Here is a 15,209-nt window from a genome sequence, read left to right as displayed (position 1 = left end):
ACATATCTATTGCTCAGAACCTCTGGCAATATGTTGGAAATACAGATGGGAAAAATATGACTCTTATCAGCTTAAGTGCTTTATTTAAAAAATAGCCCAAAGCATTATCTAGCAGAAAAGATCAGACATCATATGCAGTGTGTTCTATCTCAAGCGAAAAGGTCAAGAAATTGGGAAGGTGGCCAGGTATGGGGCTGGTACGTCTCCAAGGACACTGGAAAGGTTCAAATACTGTGGGTGCCAAATTGAAGGCAAGGATCTGCCCAGACATACAGGCGAATCCTTATGTCCTAATTTTTCCCTCTTTGATATAGCGCCCCATTTATATACTTGCTTTGATGAATTATAATAATGGCTTTGCATGGTATAAGAGTGCTTGCAACATATATTTATAGAAAGCTAATTTATTCATCAGATAATCTCCAGGGAAAAGGGCTTGACTGATGGTGTATAAATCTGTGCATGTGAGCGAGCAGCTTCCTTCCCCCTTCTAATGGAAAACAAACATGCATTTCCATTGCTGATGCATGGAGTCAGAAGCTCCAGGTAGACAAACACAACTTGAGAAGTCCAGCTCTTCATAAGAATGTCTGCTGTGGAATCTAGAAGTTGGAAATGTGTGATTTTTCTGCTCAGTTCTGTTGAACTTCTGGTGACCCCAAAGAGAAAGGCAGTGGGTCAGGATCATCATAACATCTGGGGTTGAGGGGACTGCGATCTTCAGGGGCAGCCAATTAGGAAATGAAACCAAAGAATCAAAACTCCTGGAGGTTGTCAAGCCTCTGTTTAACATCAGCTCTGACAAGCATGACTCAAGTCCTTAAATGCCTGTGGTAGGAGGTGCTAGGAAAACAGAGCTTTGTGGCTTTTATGCCTGCACTCTGGTGATTATAGCGTTAGAGGAAAACCTACTGAGGTTTTCACTGGGGTTTTATTTTTCTCTGAATTAAGATTTGGCTAAGAGTTAAGGAAGGACTTTTTCCAAAGCCCTTCTATTCCTAGAATACCTAAATTTACCACTTTAAAAAAATAATTGCTGACCAACTATAAAAATCACACTAAATTTAAGCAGCAAACACTAGTCAAGGAAAAAAAAAAGGACATTTATGGCCAAAAAAAAAAAAAAAAAAAAAAAGAGAGAGAGAAAGAAATATTCCAGATTTAAGGCAAATTCACAAGTCAAGTATAAGGTCAAAGAGGAAAGAAAGACATTCATTTCAAATAGTAGGAGTTCTAAAAATGTTGGCATAAAAATAATAAGAACTACAATGAATGATGGAATGCAAGCTAATCATGGTCCAGGGTTTGTAGTAAACCTGCACTCCACTTAGGTTGCTAGATAACATGAGTTAGCTAGTTTGGTATGTTGACCTGGAACCCTGTGTCTAGGTTAGAAGCTACTGCTGAGGATTTTCCTCTAACAGGTAAGGGTCCCTAAGGAGACAGACCTAACACCAGAGCCCCTCCTGGCCTTCCCACTGGAGATGCACCTGAATCTAAATCAGATAAGTCCTTTGGAGAAAAAGAACAGTAGATATCAGAACCTCTTCATAGAGGAGGTGCATTTAAGGTACTGCACTGAAAGGTAAAATTCAGTTCCTCTATCCTGAATGAAGGCTGCTCCTCCGCTTAATAAGTAGAAGACCATGGAAGTGATGCTGGGCCATTTCTTATTTATTTATTTATTTATTTAGAGAGAAAGAGAGAGTTCTCAGCACGGGGAGAGACAGAGGGAGAGAGAAAGAATCCCAAGCAGACTCTGCACTGAGTGCAGAGCTCAATGTGGGGATGCTGGGCCATTTCTGAACCTAGCTTTTAAGAGGACTGGCAGACTCAGTCTTTCCTCCTGGAATGTGTGTTTGTGGGGACACTAAGGCTACGCTGCTGGAGAGGACACAGGGAGGAGAGGACACAGGGAGAAACCAACTAGAAAGAGACTCAGAGACTACACAGAGATGGAGAGATGCCCAACCCTCCCAACATTTCAGTCAGTTTTTGGACAAATCCAGTACCATTTTGCTATCACTATCTGAGAGACCTAAGTGAGGCCAGCAAAAAACTTCCAGGTTGAAGCCACTCAACCCCCAGAACTGTGAGATATAAACAAATAGTTATTGTTTTAAGTTGCTAAGTTTTGGAGTAATTTGTTACATAATAGTGGACAACTGAAACACAAAGGCATCTGAGTGTTGTTCTTTTCATCCACTTATTGATTGATTCATGCATTTGTCCATTGGCAAACCTGCTGAGTACCTGCAACACAGGAGGCATTCAGCTGGTTGCTAGAGTATCAACAGGAATATGACATACGTGTTGATGCTCCCTGGGAGCCCCTGGCATAGCAGCAGAGATATCCATGGACATCAAACAAGCAGCTGTAACCATGATGGGTGCCATGCAAGGTGAAGGCTAGGATGCTATGGAAGGAAACAAAATATGCAGCACCAAATATATAATTCACAATGTCTGGCATCTAGTCAAAAATTACAAGGCATGTTAAAAGCCAGGAAGGACCAAGTCATAAAGAAGAGAAAAATCAGTAATAGAAACAAACTTAGGAATGATGTAGATGATAGAATTAATAGGCAAGGATATTAAAACAGTTATAACTATATTCCATAACAATGGAATATATGGGGAAAAAAGACTCGAGCTTGTAAGATGGAAAATACGATGAGATAGAAAATACACTGGATGGTGCTAAAGCAGGTAAGACAAGACAAAGAAAAGATTGCAAACTTGAAGACAGAGTAATAGAAAATACTCAAACTGAAGCACAAAGAGAGAGAAAAGACTAAAAACAACAAAAGAGAAAACAATGATCTGTGGGACAACATCAAGTGGTCTGGGTAGGTAGGATGTAGCAGATAAAATATTCGAAAAACATAGCCATTTTTTTTCCAAATTTGGTGAAAACTGTAAATCCACAGATCCAAGAAGTCATGGAACATGGAACCTTAAGTACAATAAATATAAATATTTTATATATGTACACACACACACACACATCAGGTTACTTAAAATATATTTGGAAAAAGTCTTAAACCCAAGAAAAGAAAAAAAACTATTATGTAGAGAGTAATATAGATAAGGATGACAAGAAATTGTTTTTTTCAATTTGTTTTGTTTGTCAGAAATTTTTTTTGTCAATAATACAATTTGAATTGTTTGTCAAAGGTAATGCAAGCCAAAAATAGTTGATTGACAACACCCAAGTCCTGGGTGCCTGGAGGGTTGGGGAGTAAAGCTTTCAACCTAGAATTCTATAGCCAGCAAAAACACATTTCAAAAACGAAGATGAGAAGCCAGGTTAGCTCTTCATATCACAATTTTTAGTTTCAAAACTGTTTTTCTCCTTTTTGAATTGAGGAAATGAGCTTGGAAAGGCAACTTGTCAATTCTCCTCAAATTGATCTATAGGTTTAATGTAATCCTAATCAAAATCTCAGCAGCCTTTTTTTTTTTTTTGGCCAAAATTGGCAAGCTGATTCTAAAATTTATATGGAAAAGCAAAATACCTAAAAAAGCCAAAACAAATCTGAATAAGAAGAACAACACTGGAAGACTCATATAAGCTGATATTTGAAATCAAAGAAGATACAAAAAGATTGAAGATCATTCCATGCTCTTGGATCAGAAGAAAAAACATTGTTAAAATGTCTATACTGCCTAAAGCAATCTATACTTTTAATGCCATTCTGATCAAAATTCCACCGGTATTTTTCAAAGAGCTGGAGCAAATAATCCTAAAATTTGTATGGAGTCAGAAGAGACTCCAAATTGCTAAGGAAATGTTTAAAAAGAAAAACAAAACTGGCAGCATCATGTTGCCTGATTTCAAGCTTTACTACAAAGCTGTGATCACCAAGACAGCATGGTACTGGCATAAAAACAGACACATAGACCAGTGGAACAGAGTAGAGAGCCCAGATATGGACCCTCAACTCTATGGTCAAATAGTCTTTGACAAAGCAGGAAAAAATATACAGTGGAAAAAAGACAGTCTCTTCAGTAAATGGTGCTGGGAAAATTGGACAGCTATATGTAGAAGAATGAAACTCAACCATTCTCTTACACCGTACACAAAGATAAACTCGAAATGGATAAAAGACCTCAAAATGAGACAGGAATCCATCAGAATCATAGAGGAGAACATAGGCAGTAACCTCTTTGATATCAGCCAGAGCAACTTCTTTCAAGATATGTCTCCAAAGGCAAAGGAAACAAAAGCGAAAATGAACTTTTGGGACTTCATCTTCTGCACAGCAAAGGTAACAGTCAACAAAGCAAAGAGGCAACTCATGGAATGGGAGAAGATATTTGCGAATGACAGTATAGACAAAAGGCTGATATCCAGGATCTATAAAGAACTTCTCAAACTCAACACATATAAAACAGATAATCATGTCAAAAAATGGGCAGAAGACATGAGCAGACACTTCTCCAATGAAGAAATACAATTGGCTATCAGACACATGAAAAAATGTTCATCATCACTAGCCCTCAGGGAGAGTCAAATCAAAACCACATTGAGATACCACCTTATACCAGTTAGAATGGCTAAAATTAGCAAGACAGGAAACAACGTGTGTTGGAGAGGATGTGGAGAAAGGGGAACCCTCTTACGTTATTGGTAGAAATGCAAGTTGATGCAGCCAGTTTGGAGAACAGTGTGGAGCTTCCTTAAGAAATTAAAAATAGAGATTCCCTATGACCCTGCAATTGCACTACTGGGTATTTACCCCAAAGATACAGATGTAGTGAAAAGAAGGGCCATCTCTACCCTAATGTTCATAGCAGCAATGGCCACGGTCGCCAAACTGTGGAAAGAGCCAAGATGCCCTTCAACAGATGAACAGATAAAGAAGATATGATCCATATATACTATGGAGTATTATGCCTCCATCAGAAATGTTGAATATGCAACTTTTGTATCAACATGGACGGGACTAGAGGAGATTATGCTGAGTGAAATAAGTCAAGCAGAGACAGTCAACTGTCATATGGTTTCACTTACTTGGGGGGCCATAAGGAATAACATGGAGGACATTAGCAGAAGGAAAGGAAAAGTGAATTGGGAGAAATCAGAGGGGGAGATGAACCATGAGAGACTATGGACTCTGAGAAACAAACTGAGGATTTTGGAGGGGAGGGGAGTGGGGAGTTAAGTGATCCTGGTGGTGGGTATTAAGGAGGGCACATATTGCATGGAGCACTGGGTGTGGTGCATAAACAATGAATCTTGGAACACTGAAAAAATAAAATTACAAAAAAAAACTTTTTACAAGGCTACAGTGATAACAGCATATGGTATTGGTGCAAGATAGACATATACGTCAATGTAGTAGAAGAGTCCAGAAATAGATTTACTTAAGTCTTTTTGATGCTGACAAAGTTCTCAAGGTGATACAGAAAGCATGATCTTTTAAACAAATGGTGCTAGATGAACTGGATAGCTAATAAATAAATAACTCAATAAAGCTAAAGAAGAAAACCTAACTAGAAAAAAAAGGACCTTAACCCTTATCTCATACCATACCACAAAATTTATTTAAAATGAACCATAGACCTAAAGGAAAATGTTAAAACTATAAACTTTAATTAGAAAAAAATAGGGAAAAAATCTAAGTTATCTTAGATTTTGCAAAGATTTCTTAAATAGGACAGAAGAAGCACAAATACAAAAGAAACAAAATCAACAAATTGGATCCATCTATCTGAAGTGACTTTACAAGACAATATTATGAAATCCATAATGGAAGCCACCGTATGGGAGAAAATACAGGTAAAACATATATTCTAGAAAGGACTTGTGAATAGATTATATAAAGAACACTTACAACTTAACTGTAGTAATGAAAACAAGCTACTTCATCAGAGAATATAGACACATGGCAAGTAAGCTCCCAGAAAGATGTTCAACATCATTAGTTATTAGGGAAATATAAATTAAAACCACATTAATATATACCAAAGTAGACCAACTAGAAATGACAGTAATGATTAAAATTACAAAGCCTGACCAAAGCGACCATTGACCATGACAGGAAGCAACCAGAACTCTCCTGTTGTTCTTGGGGATGTAAAATGGCACAACCACGTTGGAGAATAGTTTGACAGTCTTTAAAATTTAAGAATATAGATACCCTATAACCAGTCATTATTCCATTCCTAGGTATTTACCCAAGAGAAATGGAAACATGTGCTTCCGTAAAGACCTATAAATTAATATTTAGAGAGGTTTCATTTTTAATAACCAAAAACTAGAAATAAATGAAATGTCCATCCAACTGGGGTATATCCATATATCCAATAGAATACTACCATTAATAAGAAGGAATAAACTACTGATATACACAAAAACACAGAGGAATCTCAAAATAATTATGCTGATCAAAAGAAGACAAAAAGTCAAGATTACAGGGTGTATGAGTCTATTCACAAAATTTTCAAAATGCACACATTACACCACCACAAGCAATCCTTACTGCCTCTTGTAAGGATAAATTGGCAATATGTATAAAAATTCAAATGTACCCAGTCTTTAACCTGGCAATTCTACAGCTAGAAGTTTACTTTAGAAATATGTATAAAAATATTAGTATACAAACAACCGAATTTAAAAATGGGCAAAGGCCTTGAATAGATACTTACCAAAGAAGTTATACAGATGGCTAATTAGCATATGTAAAGATGCTCCACATCACAAATCATTAGGGAATGCAAATCAAAACAACAATAAGGTACCATTTCACTTCCATTAGGATGGTTATAACTTAAAAAAAAAAACAAAAACAAAAATAAAACATAAAGCAGAAAACAGTAAGTGTCCACGAGTTTATAGAGAAACTGGAACCCTTGTTCATGGCTGGTGCAAAGATAAAATAATACAGTCACTGGGGAAAATAGCAAGACAATTCCTCAAAGGTCTAAACATGGAATTACTGAGTGATCTAGTAACTTCACTTCTAGGTATTCCCCAAAAGAATGGGAAAAAAGCACTCAGATGTTTGTACAGCCATATTCCCAGTAGCAATATTCACAATAGCCAAGAGGTAGAAACAACACACGTGTTCATCAATGGATGAATGAATAAACAAAATATGCTAAAAACATACAATGAAATATTATTGAGCCTTAAAAAAGAAGGAAACTGGGACCTCTGGTACAACATGAATGAGCCTTGAGGACATTATGTTAAGTGGAATAAACCAGACAAATACCATATGATTCCAATTATATGAGGTACATAAGTAGTTAAATTCATAGAGACAAGAAGTAGAATGGTGGTTGGCAGAGTAGGAGGAAGGCAGGGCTGGAGTGGGGAATGGGAAATGTTTAATGGGTACAGAGGTTCAGTTTTGCAAGACGAAAAAATTCTGGAAATGGCTGGTGATGATGTTTGCACGAACATGTGAATGTGCTTACTGCCCCTGAACTGCACACTTAAAAATGGTTAAAATGGTCAATTTTACGTAATAAATATTTTATCACAAGAAAGGGGAAAAAAAATACTAGTGTAAGATATTCTCTGCAATGCTGTGTGTAATAACAAAGGACCAGAAATAACGTAAGCACCTGTGAATTTGGGGTTGGTAAAAAATTACAGCGCATTAAAGAAAATGCAGCCATTAAAAATAATTAGATGGCTTTCTGTGTATTGATAGAAAATGATCTCCAAACCTTATTTGTAAAATGGAAAAAAAAAAAAAAGAAAAACCCGCAACAATAAGAAAACAGCGTGTGCTCTCAACTGTATAAATAAAAATGGGGTTTGGGGTTACAGATGCAAACCGAACACACGCACGGTTGCATATGCAATTCTGCGGTTCTAGAAGACTACATAAGGAACCGGCACCAACAGTTACCCCTGGCAAGGGGGGAAGAAACACCTTTTCATTCTCGGAATTTTTACCATGATCATTCACAGGTATTGTTTTGTTGGTTTGTTTCAAAAAAGTTATTTAAACAAAAAAATCCTCACTCGCGCACTGGATTTCATCCTTTCCTAGTTTGTGGGAACCCCACCCCCACACCTAGCTCCTCCCTCTAGTAGCTTTCCCTGTTTGCTCTGCTGGAGCCTCCTCTAGGGTGTCCTGCTAAGCTTATGGACCTGCTCCCCACCCTCTGCAGCTTCTGCTCAGATCTGCCGCCTTCTCCAGAGAAGCCTTTCTCTTCTTCCTCTTACGGATACACCTGCCGGGACGGTGGTGATGGCCGCTGGGTCCCTTTCCCCGCCTGCCAGTTGCTTCTCAGTCTTGCGCAGTCTGGCTTCTGCTCTCCCGTTCCCCAGTCCGCTGTCTCTCCAAGGCCCCGGCCACCGCTGCCTTCTCGCCAGAGCCGAAGGCTTTACTCAGACCTTCTTTTCCTCACTGACTTCTGGGCAACATTCAGAAATGACCACCTCTCCCTGTTTCTGAGATTATGTCTTTTAGCCTCACTGGACTGGGTGCACCATGAGTCGGGAGCTGTTTGGGTTTTGGGTATCGTCATCACTGGCGTGTACCTTCAGCACCATCGTGATGCTTTGCATACAGCAGGCACTCAATAAATAGTCGCTGAATGAACCAAACCCTTCTCTCCCGCATCCTACTTCTCCGCCTCCTTTGCTCGACAGAACATCCCCACTGTGCATGTTCTTTGACGCTCAGGATGTGCCCGCCCTGCCCCTCTTTGAGTCAACGCATGCGCACACCTTTGCCAGACAACCCATTCCATCCTGCACCACGTGCTGCTCTCTCGGACTCCACCGCCAGTGCTCTGCAGAAGCCAGTCGTTGCTTGCAGGGCTCTTCAGCAATTCAGAGTAAGGACGTGTCTGAATATATCAGCTACTCCAAACCAGTAACCTCTCCTCTTTGCAGGAATTTTTGACTGTCAGTTGCCACTCACTCCTCTCTCCATTCTAGTGAGTCTGACCTGCTCTGCCTACAAAAGTTGCTGGTTTTCTTCAACCGCCTTGGCCCCCTCCTGCTTTCTCGAAACCAGCCTCAGCTGCTCACACCTAAGTGCCCTGCGCAGACCTCCAACTGGCCTCCCTTTCTCCCATCTCTTGCCCCGCCAGTCCATCCTGCTCATGGCCATAGGGTTCTAATTTTTGAAAAACTCCTTATCAACCACAACTAAAAATTAAGCTGCTCACTTTAAAATGGTTAATTTTATGTGATGTGAATTTCACGTCAATTAAAAAAATTCCAGTTACTGAACTGCTTTTAATATCTTACTGGTCCCTTCATTAATTAATGAGTTAAATAACATCTTCAACACACATTTATTTTTTTAATATTGTTTTTTATTTTTTAATAAACATATAATGTATTTTTAGCCCCAGGGGTACAGGTCTGTGAATCGCCAGGTTTGCACACTTTACAGCACTCACCATAGCACATACCCTCCCCAATGTCCATAACCCCACCACCCTCTTCCTACCCCCCTACCCCCAGCAACCCTCAGTTTGTTTTGTGAGATTAAGAGTCTCTGATGGTTTGTCTCCCTCCTGATCCCATCTTGTTTCATTTATTCTTTTCCTACCCCCAAACCCTCCACATTGCATCTCTACTTCCTCATATCAGGGAGATCATATGATAGTTGTCTTTCTCCAATCGACTTATTATTTCACTGAGCATAATACCCTCTAGTTCCATCCACGTCGTCACAAATGGCAAGATTTCATTTCTTTTGATGGCTGCATAGTATTCCATTGTATATATATACCACATCTTCTTTATCCATTCGTCTGTTGATAGACATCTAGGTTCTTTCCATAGTTTGGCTATTGTGGAAAATGCTGCTATAAACATTTCGGGTGCACGTGCCCCTTCAGATCACTACGTTTGTATCTTTAGGGTAAATACCCAGTAGTGCAATTGCTGGGTCATAGGGTAGCTCTATTTTCAACTTTTTGAGGAACTTCCGTGCTGTTTTCTAGACTGGCTGCACCAGCTTGCATTCCCACCAACAGTGTAGGAGGATTCCCCTTTCTCCGCATCCTTGCCAACATCTGTCATTTCCTGACTTGTTAATTTAAGCCATTCTGACTGGCATGAGGTGGTATCCCATTGTGGTTTTGGTTTGTATTTCCCCGGTGTCAAGTGATGTGGAACATTTTTTCGAGTCTTTTGGCCATCTGGATGTCTTCTTTGCAGAAATGTCTGTTCATGTCCTCTGTCCATTTCTTGACTGGATTATTTGTTCTTTGGGTGTTGAGTTTGCTAAGCTCTTTATAGATTTTGGATACTAGCTCTTTATCTGATATGTCATTTTCAAATATCTTCTCTCATTCTGTCAGTTGTCTTTTGGTTTTGTTAACTGTTTCCTCTGTTAAGCTTTTGATCTTGATGAAATCCCGTAGTTCATTTTTGCCCTTGTTTCCCTTGCCTTTGACGATGTTCCTAGGAAGAAGTTATTGGGGCTGAGGTTGAAGAGTTTGCTGCCTGTGTTCTCCTCAAGGATTTTGATGGATTCCTGTCTCACATTGAGGTCCTCCATCCATTTTGAGTCTATTTTCATGTGTGGTGTAAGGAAATAGTCCAATTTCATTTTTCTGCATGTGGCTGTCCAATTTTCCTAGCACCATTTGTTGAAGAGGCTGTCTTTTTTCCAGTGGACATTCTTTCCTGCTTTGTCGAAGATTAGTTGACCATAGAGTTGAGGGTCTATTTCTGGGCTCTCTGTTCTGTTCCATTGATCTATGTGTCTGTTTTTGTGCCAGTACCGTACTGTCTTGATGATGACAGCTTTGTAATAGAGCTTGAAGTCTGGAATTATGATGCCACCAACTTTAGCTTTCTTTTTCAATATTCTTTTGGCTATTCAAGGTCTATTCTGGTTCCATATAAATTTTAGGATTATTTGTTCCATTTCTTTGAAAAAAAAAAGATGGGATTTTGATAGGGATTGTTTATTTTTTAAAAAACAATATTTATTGTTTAAAAAATTAAACATTTATTTTAAAAAAATTAAAAATTAAACTATTTCACCCCCATGTAACCTGCTTAAGAACCATAAATGGTTCCCCACTGCCCTCATGAAAAATGTCCACATGAAGTTGGGCTCAACATCGTGGGGTGTCCGTTAGAACTTTCTATGATGATGGAGTTGTCCTATAACATTACTGTTCAGTACAGCAGCCACTAGACATATGTGACTCTTGAGCATTAGCAATGTGACTAGGACAAGCAAAGAACTAACATTTTAATGGATTTAATCTAATGTAGACTTAAATGTAAATAGCCACATCTGCCCACTGACTACCACAGTGGACAGCACAGTCCTACAATTTCCTGGGCAGTGACATTTCTTTCCATTTCTATTACTTGTCCCCAGTGTGAAGTCATTTTTCTAGCCAGGCTGGTGGTCTCTTTCCAGTTGGTCTTATCACTGAATATTTCCATTATCTGCTTATCCCTTTCCTCTGAGTGCCCTTCCCACTCCCCTCTATGTATCAAGCCTACCCTGTACTCCAGGTCCACTCCTTACCCCATGCCCGCCTGTTTTTTACTCTCCGGTCAATAGTGCTTTCCCCCTTGCTCAGGTTTTAGAAAATGTCACCTGGATTGCTTACTCTGCTGCTCAGGAAAGGTCTGCTCTTGCAGAAATGGTGTCTTCTGTGTTTCTCTAGATTTATGTCTCTTGGTTGTGAGCTTTTGGTCAAGAACCCTTTGTACCATTCCCTTTCCCCCTGCTCCAGCTCTTTCCATGTCTCATCTATGATCAGAGCATGGTTCAGAACAACTGCAGAGCAAACAGGTGGCCACAGGAGCCCAGGTGCTCACTCCTCCACTCACACTGGCCACTGGGAAGGCTTCCCTGGGCTTCGATGCTGAGGAGGAAAAATGTGGAATAGTGCCACTCATGGTCTTCGTGTTTTAGTCCAACGAGAAATTTTCTTTTCAGCTTAAACACTTAAAGTTGTTCCATATGCTCCAACAATCATGGCATTGGGCAGGATATAAAAAATCTACAAATCCATCCCAAGGTAAATTTGTGCATCAAGCCTGGAAGAGGGAGAAGCCGTGCTTGGAGTAATGAGACATGCAGAGGTTTTGGAGGAAAACACCGTCTTTTGTGCAATGGAACTGGTGAAGTCTGTGCTTAAATTTGAGCAAGTCCCAAAACAGAGGCTGAAAGATCTTAGAACAATGAGGTAAACTCTGTGTGCCAGGTAGGAGAATGTGAGGACAGAGTGGCATACACACCGGGTCTGAGAATGGGGATGGTGTCTTGGCAAGCCATCATGACATCTTTTCTCTTGTAACCATTTCTGTTAAAATGTTGCTAGTTCTTTAGTGAAAAGAACTCAAAATTAAACAGCTCAGGAAGTATTACTACTACTACTGTTCCCACTAAGGTAAGCCCTACTTCTACTTGCTAATCACAAGGACAAGGAGCAGGAGGAGGAGACACATTGAGATCAGCAGTTGTCGTAAATATCCTAGCTGACTATGGTAGTGTAGAGTATTTCCTCCACACTATGCCTTTACTTGTTCCCAACTAATTTGTTGGCTGTCTGTACAGCGTGCCCACTGAAAGAACATTCCGACATGCTGTTAGAGATAAGAATGTGAACTGAGCAGTCCCTGCCTGACTTTTCAGTCAAAGTTATAGTGCCCGGATCAGATAAAAGCATAAAAGCAGTCAATTCCCCTACAGAACTGGGTCTTAACAAAGCTTATTTCTGTGCGGATAAGTGTACTCCCAGGCTTAGAAGCAAGCAGTCCTGGAGGCTAATGGGTCATTCTCACAGCCAGAGTTGGAGGAAAAGGGTATCCCCACCCTGTACAACTATTAGGGAGAATAGAGAAAATGCACGTGGCTGTTTGGCCCAGAGTAAAAGCTTAATAAATGGTGGAAACAATGAAGATTATAGGGACTTGATGATGGAACAGCAAGGGCCTCCATGTCCGCCGTCCCTGTGGATGTGGGCTCTGGCTCTGAAGGGTATCTCCAAGCCTGCCTCATGGACATGGGGCCACAGTGCTGGGAGCAGGTACCAAGCTATGGAAAGGAGAGTTCAGAGAGAGGAGAGGAGGGATCTGTCCCAACCCTCCCCTCCCCTTCAGGCTGCAGGCAGGTGCCGTTGCGGATGGAGACACCAAGGCCAAGTCAAGCTGCAATGCCATTATAGGCCACACAGCTGAATGGAAAATCCATTCAAAGAAACACAGACGAAATGTAAGTACTGTGAAAAATATGACCCCTGGGGTAGGTTCCTGTTTGAGGAGCATACACACACATGCACACACAGTCACACACATACGCACACACACACACACACACATCAACACACCTGTATGCTGGTTATATCATAATGATGAACCCCAATGCTCCTGTCGCCTTCCCCCCACAAAGGAAATTCATTTCCTCCAGCTTGGTTATCGATTTTTGAAGAGGACGGTGTGACAGAGACTGTGTGATCTGAACTGAAGTGATCAGAAATGTGGGGGACGCCTGGGTGGCTCAGTTGGTTAAGCAGCTGCCTTCGGCTCAGGTCATGATCCCAGGGTCCTGGGATCGAGTCCCACATTGGGCTCCTTGCTCGGCAGGGAGCCTGCTTCTCCCTCTGCCTCTGCCTGCCTCTCTGTCTGCCTGTGCTCGCTCGCGCTCTCTCCCTCTGTCTCTGAAAAATAAATAAAATCTTTAAAAAAAAAAAAAAAAGAAATGTGGTATGGGCAGAAAACGTGTGAGACCAAAAGGAGGAATGCCATGCCTCGGCCGAATGTGCCAGCTGGAACTTTCCATGCAAACAACTAACAGAAAGCGACCAAGCTTCCTGTAACCTCCTGTTCCTTCTCGCCTTCATTCAGGTCTTGAGAATCATGACCTGCTACCAAACTCACATTGAACCTGCTGGCGCTGCCTGTGACAGAAACCCATGCAGACCCCTTTTACATTTCCACATAACCTGGAAGCCCTAGGGTTCCTGCCAGGCGTGTGCCAGGGACACCTCTTAATCCTGTCAACTGCCCCGTGGGTTGGGGGCTCCTGCTGTCTTCGTCTCCCAGATGAGGCACACTCACTCAGAGTCTCAACCCTTTGCCCAAAGCCAGCAGCCACTAAGTGACAAAGTCAGGATGGCTGGCATGGAGGGCCCTATGTGGCTTGCTGTGCTGTGCAGCCCGAGGGCAGCATCTCCGAGGGCTGCTGCTATAGCCAGGACCAGGCCTTCTGCATCACCCTACATAGATAGGCTGTCCTCTGACCACCATCCCTGGTCCGCTGAGAAGATGACTTAAGAAAAGAGGTGTGGGGAGAGAAGGGGAGTGTCCTGCCTCAGTTTCTCTATCTCTAGAGATGCCAGTGCTCCCCAACCAGTTTATGGTTCCTCTGTGCTTGGTGACATGTGTGTAACACTTGCCGTGTCCTGCTGCCTCCTGGAACCTTTCCTGGCAATTCTAGTCCCCAGCCACCAGCGCCCTATTAATTTCTTCCTAGTAATTCTGTCCAGGGACACGGTGTCTACCTCCCACATGGACTCGGCACAGTCCTCCTTCAACCGTCACGTGGCTCTTCCCAAACAGCCAGTAGATACTGAGAAGGTAAAGTCTGCCAACTTAGACCTGTGTCGTCCCACATGGGGATAGGAGAGATATGGGGCTGTTGAATCCTTGAAATATGACACGTGCTGTCGGCATTGAATACATAGGATAGTGTAGCTTTCGTCCTCAAAAAAAAAAAAAAAAAAAAAAAGACCATAAAGTAGCTCTTTAGTAATTTTTTTATACTTATTCCATGTTCAAATAACATTTTTAATATCTTGAGCCAAATAAAATATATTATTAAATGTAATTTCACCTATTTCTTTTTCACTTTTTTAGTAGGTAGCTACTAAAATTTTTATACGGTTGATCTGTGGACAACCCAGTTTGAATCTCCCCATCCAGTACTGTCCAGGTATTTTCTCTTCCTTAGGATTTCTTAGCAACTTTTTTTTCCCTCTGGCTTGCTTGACTGTAAGAATACAGTATAAAAATACATAAAACATACAAAATATGTGTTCATCAACTGTTTATGTTTTCAATAAGGTTTTCCAAGCAGTAGTAGGCTATTAGTAGTTAAGTTTGGGGGAGTGAAAAATTATACATAGATTTTCAACTGTGGGGGGAGTCGGTGCCCCTGACTCTTGCGTCATTCAAGGCTCAACTGCAATTTCCTATGTGGTTTACATTACTTTTCAACTGGACAGCACTGATTTGGGCCACGGCATCTCTC

This window comes from Mustela erminea, chromosome 14 (assembly GCF_009829155.1).
Source record: "Mustela erminea isolate mMusErm1 chromosome 14, mMusErm1.Pri, whole genome shotgun sequence".
Lineage (NCBI taxonomy): Eukaryota > Metazoa > Chordata > Mammalia > Carnivora > Mustelidae > Mustela > Mustela erminea.
Note: the sequence above shows the minus strand (reverse complement) of the source record.